This window comes from Loxodonta africana, chromosome 7 (genome assembly GCF_030014295.1).
Source record: "Loxodonta africana isolate mLoxAfr1 chromosome 7, mLoxAfr1.hap2, whole genome shotgun sequence".
In the NCBI taxonomy this organism is placed as follows: domain Eukaryota; kingdom Metazoa; phylum Chordata; class Mammalia; order Proboscidea; family Elephantidae; genus Loxodonta; species Loxodonta africana.
Window position 1 is genome coordinate 102,407,291 of NC_087348.1, and position 21,256 is coordinate 102,428,546.

The window sequence follows — 21,256 nt, forward strand, 5'->3', positions numbered from 1 at the left end:
ACTCACTGACATAAAGATTTTTCTTACCCCTGCAATATCTCTTTTAAGACTAAATATTCCCTCTCCATCCCACCTCTAGCCTCCATTGTACTTGCAAATTTAGGAACATTTTCTTGAATTCTCCTATTGCTTTTTTTAGCAAGATCCAATCATGCTCTAGGCACTTTAAGAATGCCTGTTTTAATTGCATTGGCCATAGGCTTATTATGATTCAAAGGAATTTAGGGACTAATTGTTTTTGGTACATTAGCCCTTGACACATTCATCTTGGACCTCTTTGGCATTTATTCAATCAGTGCTGCTTGAAAATTGCTCAATTGTTAGTTATAACCTATAGGGGACCAGACTTTAATCAGAGTTTTACTCTTAACTATGAATTGCTAATGTATCTGTGGTTCATGCCAACCAATTCAGGGGAAGAGAATTGCAAGTGGTTCTTTGAGTTTTGGCCAAGTGATCTTCAAAAATGAAGCCTGCACAATCCTATTTCCACTCTGTATGTTCTGATTAAATTGGACATATTATAAGAGAGTTTTTGAACATTAAGATGTTTGAGCATGTATCATTTCAAAAATATATATATAATTTTGTGAGATGAAAAATATAATTCAGAAATACAAATGAGGTAATAATTACCTTTTACGATTCAGGAAAAAAATTGAAGGTCTTCCACTACTTATTCAAAAAGCACCTGCCCATTTCCCTACCACCTGCTTGTAAAGAAATCATGGGTGGTTGGTTAGAACACTGATAAAACTGGGGTGAGGGGGCGCTCTGGAGTCAGATTGCCTGAGTTCCACTACAGCTTTAGCACTTTATAAGCTGTGAGCCTCTGGGAATATATATGTTTCTCCTTTTTTTTTTTTTTTTTTAAATTGTACTTTAGATGGTTTACAGAGAAAATTAGTTTCTCATTAAAACAATTAATATACATATTGTTTTGTGACATTGGTTGCCATTCCTATGAAGCATCAACACTCTCCCCTTCTCGACCTTGATTTCCCCATTACTATTTTTCCTGTACCCTCCTGCCTTCTTCTCCTTGCCCCTAGGCTGGTGTGTTTTGTTTTATGGGCCTATCTCATCTTTGGGTGAAGGGTGAACCTCAGAGTGACTTTCGTAATGAGTTAAAAGGGTGTCCAGGGGGCCATACCTTCGACATTTCTCCAGTCCCTGTCAGACCAGTAAGTCGTATTTTTTTGTGAGTTAGAATTTTGTTCTACATTTTTCTCCAGCTCTTTCCAGGACTCTCTACTGTGATCGTTGTCAGAGCAGTTGGTGGCGATAGCCAGGTACCATCTAGTTGTGCTGAACTCATTGTGGTGGAGGCTGTAGTAGTTGTGGTCCATTAGTCCTTTGGACTAATCTTTCCTTTGTGTCTTTGGTTTTCTTATTCTCTCTTGCCACAGAAGGGATGGGACCACTGGAGTATCTTAGATGACTGCTCACAGACTTTTAAGACATCAGAAGCTACTCAATAAAGTCGGATGTAGAACATTTTCTTTATAAACTATATTAGGCCAATTGAACCAGATGTTTCCCAAGACCATGGTCCCCAGCTCTCAGCCCAGTAATTCAGTTCCTCAAAGGGTTTGGATGTGTCTATGAAGCCTCCATGATCTTGTCGTAGTCAAGTTGTGCTGACTTCCCCAGTACTATGTACTGTCTTACCCTTCACCAAAGTTACCACTTATTTTTTGTCTGTGTAGTGCTTTTCCCTCCCCACCCCTCCTCTCCCTTCCCTCATAACCATCAAAGATTGTTTCTTTCTGTGTGTAAACATTTTCATGAGTTTTTATAATAATGGTCTCATACGGTATTTGACCTTTTGTGATGGACTTATTTCACTCAGCATAATGCCCTCCAGATTCACCCACGTTGAGAGATGTTTCACAGTTTCATCATTGTTCTCAAATGTTGCTTAGTATTCCATTGTGCATGTACCATAGTTTGTTTATCCATTCATTTCTTGATGGGCACTTTGGTTGTTCCCATCTTTTTGCTACTGTGGATAATGCCACAATGAATATGGGTGTGGATATGTCTGTTCATGTGATGGCTTTTATTTCTCTAGGATATATTCCTAAGAGTGGAAGTGCTAGATGGTTTGGTATTTCTATTTCCAGCTTTTTAAGGAAGCACCATACTGTTTTCCAAAATGGTTGTACCATTTCGCATTGTCACCTGCAGTGCACAGGAATTCCAATCTCCCACAGCTTCCTCAACATGTTATTTGCTGTTATTATCACTATTTTTCATTAGTAAGTGCTTCAAGTCCTCTTCACTTTCAGCAAGCAAGGTTGTGTCATCTGCATAATGCAGGTTGTTAATGAGTCTTCCTCCAATCCTGATGGCCTGTTCTTCATAAAATCCAGCTTCTCGCATTATTTGCTCAGCATACAGATTAAATAGGTATGGTGAAAGAATACAACCCTGAAGCACACCTTTCCTGATTTTAAACCAATCAGTATCCCCTTGTTCTGTCCAAACAACTGCCTCTCGATCTATGTAAAGTTTCCTTATGAGCACAATTAAGTGTTCTGGAATTCCCATTCTTTGCAATGTTATCCATAGTTTGTTATGATCCACACAGTTGAATGCCTTTGCAAAGTCAATAAAACACAGGTAAACATGCTTCTAGTATTCTCTTCTTTCAGCCAGGATCCATCTGACATCAGCAATGATATCCCTGGTTCCACGTCCTCTTCTGAAACCAGCCTGAATTTCTGGCAGTTCCCTGTCGATATACTGCTGCAGCCATTTTTGAATGATCTTCAGCAAAATTTTGCTTGCATGTGATATTAATGATACTGTTCTATAATTTCCACATTCGGTTGGATCACCTTTTTGGTGAACAGGCATAAATATGGATCTCTTCCAGTCAGTTGGCCAGGAAGCTGTCTTCCATATTTCTTGGCATAGACAAGTGAGCACCTCCAGCGCTGCATCTGCTTGTTGAAACATCTCAATTGATATTCCATCAATTCCTGGAGCCTTGTTTTTTGCCAGTGCCTTCAGAGCAGCTTGGACTTCTTCCTTCAGTACCATTCGTTCCTGATCATATGCCACCTCTTGAAATGGTTGAATATTGACTAATTCTTTTTTGGTATAATGACTCTGTGTATTCCTTCCATCTTCTTTTGATGCTTCCTGCACCATTTAATATTTTCCCCGTGGAATCCTTCACTATTGCAACTCAAGGCCTGAATTTTTTCTTCAGGTCTTTCAGCTTGAGAAACGCCGAGCGTGTTCTTCCCTTTTGGTTTTCTGTCTCCAGCTCTTTGCACATGTCATTATAATCTTCAGTATGGACTACAGCTCAACATAAAGAAAACAAAAATCCTCACAACTGGACCAATGAGCAACATCATGATAAACAGAGAAAAGATTGAAGTTGTCAAGGATTTCATTTTACTTGGATCCACAATCAACGGCTGTGGAAACAGCAGTCAAGAAATCTAAAGATGCGTTTTATTGGGTAAATCTGCTGCAAAGGACCTCTTCAAAGTGTTGAAGAGCAAAGATGTCACCCTGAAGACTAAGGTGCGCCTGACCCAAGCCACGGTATTTTCAATCGCATCATATGCATGTGAAAGCTGGACAATGAGTAAGGAAGACCGAAGAAGAGTTGACCCCTTTGAATTGTGGTGTTGGCGAAGCATATTGAATATACCATGGACTGCCAAAAGAACGAACAAATCTGTCTTGGAAGAAGTGTGACCAGAATGCTCCTTAGAGGCAAGGATGGCCAGACTGCATCTTACGTGCTTTGGACATGTTGTCAGGAGGGATCAGTCCCTGGAAAAGGACATCATGCTTGGCAGAGTACAGGGTCAGTGGAAAAGAGGAAGACCCTCAACGAGTTGGGTTGACAAAGTGCCTGCAACTCAAGCATAACAACAATTGTAAGGATGGTGCAGGATCGGGCAGTGTTTCCTTCTGCTTTGCATAGGGTCACTATGAGTCGGAACCGACTTGGCGGCACCTAACAACAAGAACACCATTACTATTTTTAATTTGTGCTAGTAGTGTTGGGGTGAGATGTTATTTCATTGTAGTTTTGATTTGCATTTTTTAATGGCTAGTGATTGCAAGCATTTTCTCATGTGTCTGTTAGCCACCAGAATATCTTCTTTGGTGACATGTCAGTTCATAACCTTTGCCCATTATTTTATTGGATTATTTGTCTTTTTGTTGTAGAAGTGTTGGATTTTTCTATGGATTTTAGAGATTGGGGTTTGTTGGATTTGTCATAGTCAAAAAAAAGTCTGTGGTTCTCTTTTTACTCTCTTGCTGAAGTCTTTTGATGAGCATAAGTTAAGTGTTTTAATTTTTAGGTCCCAGTTGTCTCCCTTATCTTCTAGTGTTTTTGTATTGTTAGTTATGGTTCATATCCTACTCATGCTGTGTATTATGGTCTCTAGCATTGATCTTATTTTTTCTTCTATGATCTTGATACTTTTTGGTTTTATATTTAGGTCTTTGACTCATTTTGAATTAGTTTTTGTGTAAGGTGTGAGGTATGGGTCCTGTTTCATTTTTTTTGCAAATGGACGTCCAGTTTTGCCAGCACCATTTGTTAAGAAGACTGTCTTTTCCCCATTTTGTCAACTTTGGGCGTTTGTCAAAGATCAGGTGACCGTAGGTAGATGGATTTACACCTGAATTCTCGACTCTGTTCCATTGGTCAATGCATCTGTCCTGTTGTGATTACCACAGCTATATAGTAGATTCTGAGGTCAGGTAGTACAAGTCCTCATACTTTATTCTTCTTCAGAAGTGCTTTATTTATCCAGGGCCTCTTTCCTTGCCATGTAAAGTTAATGATTAGATTTTTCATCTCATTAAAGAATGCTGTTGGTATTTGCGTCAGGATTGCATGGTATTTGTAGATTGCTTTGGGTCAAATTGACATTTTCACAATGTTGAGTCTACCTATCCATCAAAATGGTATGTTTTTTCATTTATGTAGGTCTCTTGCTTTCTTGCATTAGTACTTTGTAGTTTTCTTTGTATAGGTCTTTTATGTCCCTGTTTAGATTTATTTCTAAGTATTTTATTTTTTTAGGGGCTGTTATAAATAGTTTTACTTTCCTGATTTTCTTTTCATTGTTCTCTTTTTTGGCATATAGGAATCCAATTGATTTTCATGTGTTTATCTTGTTTCCTGCCACTCTATTGAATCTTTCTATTAGTTCAGGTAGTTATCTTGTGGAGTCTTTTGGGTTCTCTATGTACGGCATCATAAACTCAGTGCCATCGAGTCGATTCCGACTCATAGCGACCTGTAGTATCATAAAACCCAGTCCCATCAACACATTGGGTTTTATGGGACAGTTTTACTTCTTCTGTACCAACTTGGATGTCCTTTATTTCTTTTTCTTGCCTTACTGCTCTAGCTAGGACTTCATCACCATAGGAATGGTGATAAAGGTCATCCTTGTCTTGTCCCTTTGTTCTCATTGGGAATTTTTTTGGCCTCTCTCCATTAAGAATGATGTTGGCTGTAGGTTTTGCATAGATGCCGTTTATTATATTGAGGAATTTCCCTTCTATACCTATTTTATTGAGAGTTTTTATCAGGAATGGTGTTGGACTTTATTGAATGCCTTTTCTGTGTTGATTGAGATGATCATATGATTCTTTTCTTTTATTTATGTGATGGATTATGTTGATTGATTTTCTAATGTTGAACCATCCTTGCATACCTGGTACAAATCCTGTTTGGTCGTGGTGTATTTTTTTTTTTTTTTGATATGATGCTGAATTCTACTGGCTAGAATTTCATTGAGAATTTTTGCATCTATCTTCATAAGTGATATTGGTCTGTAATTTTCTTTTTTGTGGTGTTTTTGCCTGGTTTTGGCATCAGGATTATGCTGGCTTCATAGAATGAATTTGAAAGTATTCCTTCCTTTTCTGTGTTCTGAAATGATTTGAATAATATGTCACCCCATTGCCTTCTTGCCTACATGGTTTCTGCCAAGTAATCAAAGTTGGCTTATCATTTCCCCTTCGTATGTGACTTTTCATTTTTCTCGAGCTACTCTCAGTGTTCTTTCTTTTTCTTTGGTTTTAGCAAGTGTGATTATGATATGTCTTGATGATTTTCTTTTGGAGTCTATCCTATATGAGGTTTGTTGAACTTCTTGAATGGTTTGTTGAACTTCTTGAATGGTTTGTTGAACTTCGTGATATTAGGGAAGTTTTCTGTCAGCAAATCTTCAGTGATCCTCTCTGTGTTTTCTGTTTTCTCCTCCTGTTCTGGAATTCCAATCAATTGCACATTTTTACTTTTGATTGTATCCCACATCATTCTCAGGTTTTCTTCAAGTTTCTTCATTCTTTTCTTTGATTTTTCCTCAAATAAAATGGTATCCAAGGCTTTGTCTTCAATTTTGCTTATCCTGTCTTCCATTGTTTCAAATTTGTTCCTAAAACCTTCTATTGCACTATTTCTGATATCTTGCTGTTCTAATTGGTGTTTTTGTATGATTTCTAGTCATTTGCTTATTTTGACATTTTGTTCCTGTATTATTTTCCTGAATTCTTCCATTGCTTTGTCTGTGTTTTCCCTGTATTTTCCATTATTTTTTCTATTTTTTCCTTATTTTGTCTGCATTTTCTTTCAGACCTCTGAATATTAGAGTTTTGAATTCCCTATCAGGTAGTTCCAGAGCCTTTTCTTCTACCAGAAGGTCATTTGGTATTTTATTTTGGTCACTTTCTGGAGCTATCCTGTCATTTTTTATATGTTTTGATATTGTCTGCTGTCCTCAGGACATTCAGGAACAATTTTCTTCATTTATTAACTGTAGATTTGTTAGTTTGGTCCTGGTTTTTTGTTTGTTTGTTTCATTTGGTTACATCTGGGCACATGGGTTGGGCATGCTTTGCTGCTTGCTTGTCTGTGGGCATGATACTTCTCACTACCTTGTCCATGTGGGCAGGGCCAGTCACTCAGCTATGGTGCAGGAGGACAGACCCAGTGGGGGCAGAGAGGGTGGAGGCGGGTCATTTCTGACATGTACTGGGGCCAGTGAGGTGGGGTGGGATCCAGTGGTCCACACTGGTGTTGCTCGTGGGTGTGGCATTCAGCATTTATTGCAGATAGGCAGGAGGGATGGGAGAGGATGTGATGTGTGGAGATAAGTGGGTGAGAGAAAGAAGAGAAAGAATAGAACCAGAGGCAAAAAAAAAAAAAAAAAAGTAAAGAAAATGGCAGCACAGTGGGATTCAGCAGGTGGGGGCAGTGCAGACCTGGCGAGGCCATGTGCCCTTGGCTCACTAGCTGAGCAGTGTGGCCCAGCCTGTCAAGAAGGGGTGCAGGCAGTGCACGGGGCTAGATGGGCGGGAAAAAGAAAAGGGAAGTAGGGAAACAAGGGAGATAAAACAAACAGCAACAAAAATAAATAAATAAATATGGTGTTGGGAGAGCCAGCTGGTGGGGATGGAGTGGAATTGGGTGGCAGCAAGCTGATTCTGTCATCAGGTAGCACAACACATCCTGTCAAGAAGAGGCAAAGGCAGTGTAGGGCCTAGATGGGAGGGAGAAGGAAAAGGGAGAAGCAGAAAGATTAAAAAAATAATAATAATAATAAAAAATATGACACTGAGGGATCCTATCTGTGGGGGCAGCAGGACCTGGTGAGGTCATGTGCCTGAGGCTCTCTAGCTGAGCGGTACAGGACAGCCCATCGAGTAGGTGGAGGGGGGATAGTGCACAAGGCTAGGTGGGTGGTAGAAAGAAAAGGAAGGAAGGGAGAGAGTGAGAGAAGAAACAACAACAAAAACAAATAACACTGAAGGAGGCTGCCTGCCAGTGGGGCAGCACAGACCCAGGAAGGCTGTGTGCTGATGGTTCTCTAGCTGAGCAGTGTGGCACAGCCCATTAAGAAGGGGGGGGGGACAGCAGGTGGGGCCAGTTGGGCAGAAGAAAGGAAAGGAAGGAAGGGAGAGAAAGAGAAGAAACTGAAAGAAAAAAGAAAAAAAAAAAAGGCACTGAATAAGCCTGTCAGTGGAATGGCATGGACCCGGGGAGGCAATGTGCTGATGGCTCTCTAGCCAACCAGTGTGCACAACCCATGAAGAAGCGACAGGGACAACACACAGGGCTAACCGGATGGGAAAAAGGAAAGGATAGGAGGGAGAGAAAGAGAAGAAACTGACAGAAAAAAAATGACTACTGAGGGAGTCTGTCAGTGGGGTGGCATGGACCTGGGAAGACCATGCTCCAGTGGCTCTCTAGCCAAGGGGTGTTGCACAGCCCATCAAGAATGGGTAGGGATGGCACATAGGGCTAGCTGGGTGGAAGAAAGGAAAGGAAGGAAGAGAGAGAGAGAGAGAAGAAACAAACCTCAAAAAAGCCAAAAAAAAGAACAACAAAAAATGGCACTGAAGGAGCAGGCTAGTGGAAGCAGGGTGGACACAGGTGAAAGTAAGCTCTTATCTGTCCAGCCTAGTGACTGTGGCTCATTGGACAGCAGCAGAGGCCTCAAAGAGGTAAGAATGGCCGGGGAGTGGGAAAGCTTATATCCCTGGTTACTGAGTGCTCTGTCTCCTGTTGGAAGCTCTTTGAAGGTGGCTTCCATACTCCCTGTCTGCTATTCTTGGTAGCTGAGGTCCAAGATATGAATCTGAGCCACACTGGCTGGTAGGGGACATCTGCTCCATTGCTGTCCTCATTCTCTGTTCTCTGTCAATTCCTTATTCCATTTAGTTATTGAGTTCTTTATTCCTTCATTTTATGCTTAGGCTTTCAGGATTGACATCTGTATCCATTTTACTTAGTTTTTTGGGTCTTCGCTGTACAGGGACAGCATGGTGCTTCTGTCCATAAAAAAAAAAAAAAAAAATTGTCCATAGCACCATGTTATCTCCACATCTTGTGTATGTGTTTAACCTCTCTGCGACTTAGTTTCCACATGTGTTAAATGAAGATCATAATAATTCTCCTTTACAGAGCTGTGGTGAGGATCAACTAAAATTATCTAAGGAAAAAAATTACTTGGCACAGTCTGTAGCACATAATATGTACTCTATAGATGCTGAGGAATGTGATTACAGCCTGGTATGTGCACTCAAAAAACTGTGAGATAAAATGATAAAGTACTGTAAGAAAGGTACAGATAAAACTCTCTGGTCATACTGTCTTTAAAATTACTTTCTAATGGAAAAGTTATAAACCGGAGAAAGAAGAAAATGATGCTAGCAGGTATCCCTGTAATAAAAAAGAGCAAACACAGAGAAAGAAAATCAATGGAGGATTTAAAATGTTCTTTTTGCTTTGATATTTAACCTCCCACTTCCAAATTTTTCCAATATCACAGCGTAATGGTATTTTCTAATGATGAGATGATACTTCATTTCTCTTAATCCACATGACCCAAGTAGTTACAGAAACCGAGGTCAATAGTGTCCATATTTTGACTAATATTTTAATTAAATTTCAACAAGCCAGATTTCCAAAGTGAATGTAGCATTGTGATATAGAATAAAAGAATTGGTAAGTAGGAACACCCTGAGAGGCACTAATGTGGCCTGAAGCATTTTGTATGTTACTTTCCTGAAGCTACAACTGACTAGGGGAGAGAGGTGCCTGACTGGTCCAGAGATACCAAAAACAAGTTGCTACCAAATTGATTCCAACTCATCGGGACCCCATGTGTGTCAGAGTACAACTGCACTCCATAGGGTTTTAATGACTTATTTTTAGAAATAGATCACCAGGCCTTTCTTCTCAGGTCCCTCTAGGTAGACTTGAACCACAGCCCTTTCAGTTAGCAGCCAAGCATGCTGTTTGCACCACCCAGGGACTCCAGTCCAGAGATAAGAGGTAATAAACACACATTTGACTTTTGGGAGTATCCCAACATTTAGGCTGCTCTAAGGCAATATACCTCCTGGTGGCATAGTAGCTAAGAGTTCACCTACTAACCAAAACGTCGACAGTTTAAATCCCCCAGGTGCTCCTTAGAAACCCTATGGGGCAGTTCTACTCTGTCTTATAGTATAGGGTCGCTATTAGAATCAACTCAACAGTCAACAGCAATGGGTATGGTTTTTTTTGGAAGGCCATATACAGCAGTGGTTTAGAGCAGTGCTGCCCAATTTTCCATATGCTTTTGAATCACCTGGGGAAATTGTTAAAAAGCAGATTCTGATTCAGTAGATTTTGAATGAGTGTGAGATTCTGTATGTTCAATCAGCTTCCAAGTGATGGCTAACCTGTCTTTAGATCAGGGTTTTTTTTTTTTTTTTTCATTTGTAAAATGAGGATAAGAGAAACTCCTACCTAAGCTGGTTGTTACGATGACTAAATTAATTAATACATGCAAGCATTTAAAACAGCACCCGGTAAGCACTCATTAAATATATACATATTCATTTATTTACAAATCAGTAAGGATTTCTCATTATAAACATTTTTCCAGTCAATAGAGAGGAACACCCTCACAAATTTTAATTGAGTTTAATTCACCATAATAATTTATTTCAAGCCATTAATGTCAACAATCACACTAATCTCTACATTAGAAGGTTGGCAAGTTATAATTTTTCAAGTCGTTGAACTTAAAAAAGAAGGTAATTAATAATTTCCTTGGTGGTAGCCATACTCAGAGGTATGAAGCTGTCATATATGACCATAAATTTCTATGTTTTTCATAAGGTAAGCTACAGAAATCAGAACAAAACATCTCTTAAAAATAACTAAAATGTATTCTGCTGGTAGCCCTACAGTATTCTAGGTGGTTTTTCTTCCTCCATATCACCTTTTCACTTGTCTTTCCAAATCACATAGAAACATGTTGCTAAACTCAGTAGTCACATCTCTTACTTGCATTTACCTTTGCATTCCGTCCCCCAGCTTCTTGCAGTCTATTCTCTACAGAAATGTGAGATGGAACTCTCTAAAATGTACACCCAATCTTGTCTTCCCCGCCAAAGCCTTCAATGGATTACCATTGCCCTTAGAATAAAATCACACTCCTTATTCTATGAGCCTATGATATCCTAAAGATCCTGTATCATCAGTCTTGTGCCTACATCTCTGGATTTACCTTACTCTCACGAGTCTCTTTTCCATTTGTCAAACATACCAAGCAATTCACTGGGTCCAGGCCTTTGGTTTGCTGTTCCCTGTGCCTAAAACACTCTTCCTCCCTTCATTCCCCCTGCCGCCTCTTCACAAGCAGGCTTTTTCTTATCCCTCAGTGACAGAAAAAATGTTAACCTTAATGAGGCCTCACCCAAGCTTCCTATCTAAATGTGGCTCCTTTGATTACTTTCTCTCACAACTACAATTTTTATTATATTTTTTTGTCTCCATGACTGAGGGATAAGATTTATCTTATTTACTGCTGTACCTCAGCTTCTAGTTCAGTGATATTTGGTCTAGTTTAGTGATATTTGATAGGTCATTAATAAATAAATGTTTGTAAAAGTATCTAATAAATAGCTGAATATATACCTCAGTTGTATAATTCATTCATTTATTCAAGAATATATTCAGTGTGGTTTTTCTGGTGCCGGTGTTTTAGAAATAAATTTTTTAAAAATGGTCTGTATGTTCAAGGAACTCATGGCCTAGTTTAGGGAACAGATATGTGAACAAAGAATTTTAATACATGATCAGTCACAGGGGGGTATGCCATAGATAAGGAGAGATTTTAGAATAGAGGTGAGGGTAGAATAGGCCATTTTAGTTATAGAAAAAATTTGTGCGATTTCACAAAAGCATGAAACACTCAGACACATTCAGGAAACCGAAGATAGGATGTTATCTTAAAGAGGAAGAATAGTGTGGAAATTTATATTGGAGACAAAGGTCCAGATCATAGAAGGTGACAACTATAGGAGGTATCAATTGTATTGGAAAAATGAGAACGTAAAGATAAAAATTGAAAAGAACAAATCCCCTCATAAGGGATACTAATGATACTATCCAGAGTGACTGTAGCAGAGTCTGTTAACTGCCTCTGAATATCCATTCTCTTATCCTTAGAAATTGCTATCCAGCTAAAAAAATTAAATACCCAAGTCTCTATCAGCTAGGTGTAGCTGTGTGACTCTTTGTGGTCACTAAATGAGTTTGTTCTTATGGGTAACTTTTGGAAGTATCCTTAAAAGGAGCATGCCCTTTTTAATAGACCTCCTTGCTGCCTAAAATGCAGTGTAATGGTTGGAGCTAAAGCAGTCATTTGAAGTATGAGGGGACCCAGAAAAAGAGAGCCACGTGCTAGATGCTAAAATAGTAAGACAGAATGACTCCAGGTGTTTTAACTATGACAGACCAGATCTACCATGGGTTATCTAGATTTCAACTTCATTTACATGAGAGAAAAATATTTTTCTTTCGTTGATTTTGCCAGTGTTAATCTGGGATTTATACACAGTTGATCCTAACTCTGGAAGGAGCCCTGGTGGTGCAGTGGTTAAGCGCTCGACTGTTAACCTAAAGATCAGCAGTTCAAACCCACTAACTTCTCTGTGGGAGAAAGATGTAGAGATCTGCTTCCATAAAGATTACAGCCCTGGGAACCCTATGGGGCAGTTCTGCTCTGTATTTAGGGTTGCTATGAATTGAGTTGATGGCAATAGGTTTTGTTTGTTTTTTTTATCCTAATTCTACAGCAATGTAGAAGGGCTTCAAGAAGAATGTAGTATTTGAGTCAGTTATTGAAGGACAGGTAGAAAAGAAGAAACAGAGCTTCAAGGAAGGATAATATACACATGGATAACCTAAACAATATAGCTTGTTCAGAAAATTGGGGTAACTTCTGTATAGATGTCTCGGGGGTCAGGATGATAAGCACCAGTAAAAAGCCTAAAATAGCATATTAAGGGTTTAGATTTTATGAGGCAATGCAGGGTTAATAAAGATTTTTAGGTAGTTAAATGACATGATCAAAACTGTTTTTCAGAAAAATAACTCAGAGACCTATGTGGACTAGAAGAAGCAGAGGCAAGAAAGAGAGAGACACCTTCAGAGGGAAGGGTGGCCTAAGCAGATCTAGGAGACCTAGGCTAAGGGCCTTAACAATGCAGAAGAAGAAGATGGAATAGAGAAAAGAGACATTTAGCAAAAGTAATCTGTAAGGCTTAATGACCACATGGATGCAAGGAGACAAAGCAGAGGGAAGTTAAGATGACTCTCAGCTATGTGGCTCTGCCAGCTGATAGTGATGTCATTCATCAAGACGGGATAAAAGAGGAAGGAAGGGAAACAAAAACTGCAAATGAAAGGGATGCTTTGTGCAATAAACCCAAATAAACTCGCAGCCATTGAGTTGATTCCTACTCCAAGCAACCTTATAGGACAGAGTAGAACTGCCCCATAGGGTTTCCAAGGCTGTAATCTTTATGGAAGCAGATTGCCACATTTTTCTCCCATAGAACGGCTGGTGAGTTCAAACTGCTGACCTTTTGGTTAGCAGCCAAGTGCTTAGTCACTGAGCAACCATAGGAGAAAAGCAGGGAAAAAAAAAGCAACACTGAAAAGACATTTGCACATCTAGCTCTTTCTTATATTCAGGTTAGAACTTAAAAATCACTTCCCTCAAGAGGTTTTACCTAAACTTCCCTAAAAAAGCCACCTCCTTCCTGCCCTCATTAGCACCATCACATCACACTTTTATTTTCTTCACAGCACTTATTACTTTACAGTTTCTTCTTCTTTTTCTGGTCTATTCTGACTAGAATGCAAGCTTCATTAGAGTAGAACTTTGTCTTATTCATGATTGAATCGATATAACAGTACTTGGCAGACAATTGTTAGATGCTGTCAAGTCAGTTCCCACTCATAGCAAACCTAGAAGACAGAGTAGAACTGCCCCTTAGGGTTTCTGATGAGCAGCTGGTAGATTGGAACCGCTGACCTTTTCATTAGCAGCTGAGCTCTTAACCACTACGCCACCAGGGCTCCAGTGGCAGACAGTAGGCACTTAAAAGTTTTGTAAGATGAGTTAATCACAGTCCTTAGAGATGCATGGACTTCAGTGATATATGGTAGTAAGTGTATAAGAATTAAAAAAAAAACTGTAGCGCTAAAGGTATCATTTAGGAAATTCCCCTCATCTGATGGACAATAAGGAAGCTGAGCTCTAGCAATGCCCAATAATGACCTGCCCAAGCCAGTTAGTTGAGAGGAATCAGAATACCAGAGTTCAAATCCAGTTTTCCCATTTACTAATAACATAAATAAGGGCACTTCATTACTTCAGTGCATCTCTCAGTTTCCGTAACTGTAAAAAGATTGCTTCCACTGTGTGTATTTTGAGAATTAAATAATATATGACCTACATGAGTGGTGGTGGTGGCAACCACTCATATACATTACTTATTACTTAACTCTCAAAACTTGTCTATCAGTTTGTCATAACGTGGTGGCTTTTACATTGCTGTGATGGTGGAAGCTATGCCACTGGTATTTCAAATGCCAGCAGGGTCATCCATGGTGGACAGGTTTGAGTGGAGCTTCTAGACTAACACAGACTAGGAGGAAGGACCTGGTGATTTACTTCTGAAAAATTGGGCAGTGAAAACCTTATGAATAGCAGAGGAACATTGTCTGATGTAGTGCTGAAAGATGAGCCTCTCAGGTTGGAAGGCACTCAAGATACAACTGGGGAAAAGCTGCCTCCTCAAAGTAGAGTCAACCTTAATGACACGGATGGAGTCAAGTTTTTGGAATCTTCATTTGCTGATGTGGCGCGACTCAAAGTGAGAAGAAACAGCTGTAAACATACATTAGTAATCGGAATGTGGAATGTACTAAGTATGAATATAAGAAAATTGGAAGTTATCAAAAATGAAATAGAATACTTGAAGATCACTATCCTAGGCATTAGTGAACAGAAATGGACTGGTATTGGCCATTCTGAATTGTACAATCACATGGTCTACTATGCCAGGATTGACAAACTGAACAGGAACTGAATCTCAATCATCACCAAAAAGAACATTTCAAGCTCCATGCTGAAGTACAACCCTGTCAGTGTTAAGGTAGCATCTATACGCCTACAAGGAAGACCAGTTAGTATGACTATTATTCAAATTTACTGGCCAACCACTAAAGTTCAGGATGAAGAAACTGACAATTTTTACCAATTTCTGGAGGCTGAAATTGGTCAAATATGTGATCCATATGCATTGATAATTACTGGTGATTGGAATGTGAAATTTGGAAACAAGAAGGATCAGCAACTGGAAAATATGGCCTTGGTGACAGAAATTACATTGGAGAACACATGATAGAACTAACTTTGCAACACAAATGACCTACTCATTGGAAATACCTTTTTTCAACAAAATAATATGACTACCATATTTTTACACAAATAAGGCACGACTTCTATGTTTGTTTGTCAACCACATCCTCTCCAGTGAGGTATTTTCATAAGCCCTGCTATGCCAATTTTTTTTGACATGTTGCTGTAAAAATTACCATAATGCTCTCACAAAAATACCTCATGGGGTAGGTGCAGTTGGCTAATGAACATAGAAGGCATGTGTTATTTACTTAAAAATATGGTATACATATTTACTAGCTGTGTAAACTTGAGGAAGTTTGCTTAAACTCTCTGAGCCTTAGCTTCTTGTCTGGTAAAATTGGAAAGTACTATATGATAATTTCAGATTCCAGAAGTTGGTAAAAATCTTCAATTTCTTCATCTTTGACTTTAGTGGTTGGTGAGTAAATTTGAATAACAGCCATATGAACTGGTCTTCCTTGTAGGCGTATAGATGTTATCTTATCACTGACAGATGCCTGTGTATTCCACTGACTTCACCAGTCGGAATACACAGGAATCAAATCAACTACATTTGTGGAAAGAGACAATGGAGAAACTTGGTATCATTAGTCAGAACAAGGTCAGCGGCCAGCTGCAGAACAGATCATCAAGAAGAATTGGTGCCTTTCAATTTTGGTGTTGGTAAAGAATATTGAATATACCATGGACTGACAGAATAAACAAATTTGTCTTGGAAGAAATATAGCCAGAATACTCCTTAGATAGAAGAATGGTGAGACTTCATCACACATACTTTGGATATGTTATCAGGAGGGATCAGTCCCTGGAGAAGGACATCATGCTTGGTAAAGTAGAGGGTCAGCGAAAAAGGGAATACTGTCAAGAAGATGGATTGACACAGTGGTTGCAATGATGGGCTCAAAAATAAGGATTGTGAGGATGGCACATGATAGGGTAGTGTTTCTTTCTGTTGTACATGGGTTTGCTATGACTCGGAACCAATTTGATGGCATCTAACAACAACAAACAGCAATGTACATGAAAGTACATTGTTTTGGAACTTTCACTCAAAAGTATTCTGGGACAGATCAATCTCAATTCTTACTACTCAATAGCATCCCACCTTGATTTTTAACTTTCACCACATGTTTTGTCTGCTCATATACTTCCTCTAATAAAACCTGGAACAATTTCCCTCTCTTTGTAGCTCTTCAACCTTTTATAAATGGGGTTTATAAAAACATTATATTTCACCTTAGTTGTTTTGAAGTATCTCTCTATATCTCTTAAATGAGTAACTTAGAGCATTTACTTTTATTACAACTACTGAGAACCAGGGTAGCCTAATGTCATTCTTATTGTAAGCCCCTCTCTCCATGCTATGTGACTTTGAACAAGTTCGTAACCACTCTTTGCCTAAGACTCCTCACTTGTTAAGTGGAAATTACAATAATGAACTTTTTAAAGTTATTCTGGGATGGAATAAACTGACGTATGTGAATAATTTTTTCAATAATTATTACCTATTGTTATTTATTCAAATACTTATTATACCATGTATGAAGTTGCTCCATTAATTATCATACAGTACGTCCCAATTTTACCAGATAAGAAACTAAGGCTCAGGGAGTTTAAGCAACCTTCCTCAAGTTCACACAGCTAGTAAAGTGGTAGTCTTCAAATTCAACAGCGACTTCTGTTGAATGCCAAGTCTATGCTCTTGACCAAGCCACTGTAATGCTGCATTTTAAATGACCCAGCTCATTTCAATACCAAAGCAGATATTTATTAAACCTAGTTGCATTAAATAAACTTGAATTAAATAAACTTTTAACCAGCATCCTTCTCAAAGTAAGTATAATAGGCATAAGAGAATGAGGAAAGAAAACTAAGCAAGGTAAGTTGTCAGGAGAAGCTTCCAGAGGACTTGGGCAAGGCCTTGATATTTGTCTGTTTCTAATTACGTTGAGCCTCAGGTTACCACAATGACCTACCTAAAGGTCAACCCCAGACCAGCTTTCAGCAGTAGCCTAGCCTGCAAATTTCTTTTCTCGGTTTTGTTGGGAGCCCTTAGGCCAAACTGCTTAAGCACTGGCCATGCCCCTCTTTTCAATTAACTCAATTACAACTCAGAAATGGTGACAAGTGTCAGCAGAACAACCCTGATGGGGGGTGGGGAGGAATGCGTCTTTCGTTAACTTGATCATGTCTGAACCTGGGGGCATGTGTTTTGTGTAGACAGCTTTGCTAGCATTGTATCAAGCTAGGGGGCAAGCTCAGTTTATTCCCTAAAATAAGCCCAGTAAACCAGCCATTCCATTGGAATCCTTTCTAAAATCACAGTGGGTTAGAAAACCTAGATGCTTTAACATTCCTTGGTGATTTATGACACATCCCAAACCAAGGTTACTGTTTTCTTCCTCAAAATAATAGCATACAAGTGTTGGCATCTAATTTTATAATTCCAATTCAAATAGATCAACTCCCTCCATTTTGTATAGCTCTAAGGCAGTGGTTCTCAACTTTGGCTGCACAAAAGAATCACCTGGGGAGATTTCAAAAATCTCAATGCCTATGCCTAGGCTCTAGCCCAGGCCCATTAAAAAAGAATGTCTGTTCCTGGGGTCCAGGCTTCAGTATTTTTAAAGCATACAAAGTAACTACTATGTGCAGTCAAGGTTAAGAACTACTGCTTTAGGGCCTACAGAAAGTATTATCAATAGCTTTAAAAAACAGAAAAAAAGAAAATCTCTGAGATTTGTCTTTAAAGAGGTATGCCGATTATGATGGGCTGTTCTTTATTTGTTCCTCTCAGAAAGCCGTTTAACCTATCTGGCTTTGGTTTTTCATGACTACTTTTCCTCCCTGTGACACTTCAGTAGATTGCTGTTCTTTGAGTTTTGTGCTCCTGAGTTTCCAAAATAAAACACCTTTGGGCAAAACATCATCTGGAGCACTTGGGGGAAATTAGAATAATCAAAATGCATTTCCATTAAAGCTGCTCTTGAAGCAGCAACTAAACATTTGCACCAGAGGAAAAGCTCCTGAAAGTCCATCTTACTTTTCAAATATTCAAAGGAAGCTGGAGTTTCTAAGTGACAGATGAGGGGAAATAATTTAGGGTGAAAGATGTTACACTCAGTCATGAGAAGACACTAGGAGGAAGTCAACCGCTGAAGACCACGTGGTTAGAGGTTTCCCAGATTGCCTATATGTGGAACAATGCCCTTATGTCCTAGGTCCTATTGTTATAGACACAGGAGACTGAGTAGTTTTTAATCGAAATGTTAATTATTTTTAAAGATGGATTTCTTCTACAAAAAACTGGGAGGGGGTAACTGGCTGCTCTGTGCCAGGTTTTTATGAAGTGCTCCATATCCAGTAATCCATTTAATCTCACAGCAACCTATGCATTAGGTGATGTTATTATCCCCATTTTATAGATGAGAAAACTGAGGTGCAGAAGTATTAGGTAATTTTCCCTGTATGATAGGGCTTGTAGGTGGACCAAGAAGAATAAGAATTTATGTCTGCCTGACAACAAAGCCAAAGTAATCTGTACCTCCGTTATTACAGACTTGTCAAAAGAAAGACACTCAGCCACTAAAAGAAAAATAGTTTTCAAATGAGCCTGCACTCTGATGCTGAGCTAAAAGTAGATGAACAACAATGGAAAGAGGCTTCGAATATGCTCAAATACTGATGTGTGGGCACAAAGGAAGGGTTCAGATTGGAATAATCACAGAAGAACAAGGTGTCTGTCCAATTTCCCAGAGAATAAGTAGTTAGAGCCGCCCTCAAGAATTACCAGTGCAGAAAAGTCAATTTAAAAGCCTAACAAAATTTAGCAAGGAGAGATGAGATTATCAACTATTCTAGGTACCCATACAATTCCTGAGGCCCTAGGAATTTGTATTACTGCTTTTTTCGGAAGACAGTTGGAAGCAGGGTTTTTTCAGTTCAATCTAAGTATGATGCTCTTAAAACTGAGGAAAGAGAATGTAAAGACTTTAAGCGTTTTCTCTTTATTATCCTGTTGTCATTTCTTTTCTTGATGTTGCTTTTTACTCAACTGTCACTTTCCTTTATTTTTCATCTATTTGATCTCACTCAACTATGATATTCTCCTTTATCATATGTGACTGCCTACATTTTCTTTAAAAATATACATGAGAAAGGAAACAGTTTAAAAGCATCGTATTTCAAAAAAAGTGATTATAACTAAGCACGTAAATCTTTGCAAACTAAGCCGGTCAACTGGGTACCCTGCCACTGGGTGGCAGCACCTGGTCACGTGGCTCAAACAAAAACACCTACTTCTCCAATAACAATTCACTCTTTCATAAAACAGCTAACTCTGAGTAACACAGTGGAATGTCACAATGACAAATAAAACTTTCATTGCAATCCTACTCTGTGTATCGATCAGGGCTAGCTATTTCCTAGAATTTAAAGGTAAATTAAACACAGCTCTAATTTGGGTGATATCAAGTGTTAAGAACTATTACAAAACAAGGCAGAATGTGTTAAACACTAATTTAAAACAATAATAATGGCATCAGTTGTTGAACATTTATTATGAGCCAAGCAATTTCTAAATTTTATCTTTAATGCTTATAACCAGTGATCTCTAAACATATTTATTGTTTCTATAGGTAAAATGTTTTTTTATAGGTAAAATGTTTATGAGTATGCATCTCTTATATGTGGTAGTTTATACTGTAATTATATACTTGTATAAATATAAGACATATTATTTATTATAAAGAAGAGTCAAAATTTAAAATGATGAGAAAAATAGAGTTCTCATTCTCCTCCAGTACCTCATGGATCATCTTTAGCATTTTCTAGAAGATCCCCAAGTTGAGGAATACTAGTAACCGCGCTGTGTGGCAGACACCGCCAGTTGTCCTCCAATACTCATTCTCCTTTTCTTCCACAGTGATGAGACCTCCAATTTTTATGGGGGCACAGGGCAGCCCAGAATAAAGATTACATGTCTCAGTTTTTCTTTGCAGCTAGCTGTAGCTTTATGCCTAAGTTTTAGCTCTTGGCATATGAGGGGAAATCATGTTTATAATTTCCCAGAAGTGCCTTTAAATGAAGGAACCATGCCCTTGTTTCTCCATTTCTTCCAACTGCTGCTTTTAAGGTAGTCTTGGTGGTAGGTTTCTTGGAACATGTGGACAAGGACAATGCCCTAGGATGGAAGAGCAAGAAGACAGAAGTTTCTTGGGTCCTTTTAACACCTGGAGGAACAGAACAAATGTTCCAGCCTTGGACAACCCATTTATGGAGAGAAATAAATGTCTTTCTTGTAAAAGCACTATTATTTTCGTCTCTGTTACATGTGACGGAACACACACCCTAGCTAATACACCATTCAAGAGAGTTATTACCATTTCACTTAGAGATGTGAGAAAAAGATCAGAGAAGTTAAAGGATTTTCCCAGCTTATTATATATGGTAGAAGCAAAACAGCCCAGAGTCCATCTTCTTTCCAAAACAGCAGACAACTTCCTGTGAGTGAAGTACTATCAAATCAAGGAGCAAGAAGACATTACTTTTGTCTGTGGTGATTAGTGAGGGATTCCCGATGGAGGTAGCATTTTAATAAAAAAAAGAAAAAAAAAAAAAACCATTGCCATCAAGTCAAATGGGAACCTTAAAAGATGAATATGGAAGATAACATAGAAGAAAATTTAGATGATATTATGTTTGATGACTTTTTAGATACAACACCCTAAGTATGACCCGTAAAAGAAAGAAAAAAAAAATGATAAGTTTGACCTCACTAAAATTAAAAACTCCTGTTCTACGAAAAAACACTGTTAAGAGAATGAAAAGACAAGCCACAGTTGGAAGAAAATATTTGCAAAATACATATCTGATAAAGGGATTGTATACAAAATATACAAAGAATGTTTAAAACTCAACTATAAGAAAATAACCCAATTACAAAATGGGCAACATATTTGAATAGATACCTCATCAAAGAAGAT